Source organism: Octodon degus, unplaced genomic scaffold (assembly GCF_000260255.1).
Source record: "Octodon degus isolate 3935 unplaced genomic scaffold, OctDeg1.0 scaffold00092, whole genome shotgun sequence".
NCBI classification, from domain to species: Eukaryota; Metazoa; Chordata; class Mammalia; order Rodentia; family Octodontidae; genus Octodon; species Octodon degus.
Genome location: NW_004524668.1, coordinates 4078436 through 4078973, shown reverse-complemented (window position 1 = coordinate 4078973; position 538 = coordinate 4078436). Strand labels below are relative to the sequence as shown.

At 42.8% G+C, this 538-nt stretch overlaps 1 protein-coding gene across 4 annotated transcripts in view; it reads right to left on the bottom strand.

The window, feature by feature from the left end:
- The window catches only part of Usp48 (ubiquitin specific peptidase 48), a 96759-nt gene that overhangs the window by 80998 nt on the left and 15223 nt on the right, over positions 1-538 (bottom strand). The gene's annotated exons all lie outside the window — the stretch shown is intronic.

Here is a 538-nt window from a genome sequence, read left to right as displayed (position 1 = left end):
ACATGCCAGCCAGCCCCGCCCCCTGGTGGGCTGAGCTGGCCACACACACACACACACACACACACACACAATAAATAAATAAATTTAAAAAAAAAATAACAAATCTAGCAGATTGAGTGACATTCATTTCCACTCTATCACTGAGGTCCTGTATCAGTAGGACAGAATAAAAAGGTTTAAAAAAAGAAAAAAAAGGAAAGGATTGAGAGTGAAAAAGGGAGAGGTGAGTAGAATGGAAAAAGGGGGAAGAAGGGGACCAGGGAGATGGCTCAGTGGAATAAGTGCTTCCCTGGCAAGCGCAAGGGCCTGAGTTCAACCCCTGGTTTTGCCAAAAAAAAAAAAAAGAAAAAAGAAAAAGGGGGAAGAAATCAATATATCCATGAAGGAGACACAGAAATGTAAAAACCAAATTTTTAGGCGCCTATTATCATTTATAAAACAAAGGGGGGCTGGAGAGATGGCTCAGTGGTCTAAAGCACCTACTTGAAACAAGCTTGGCAAAGCACAGGGACCTCGGTTCGATCCTCCAGCACCACAT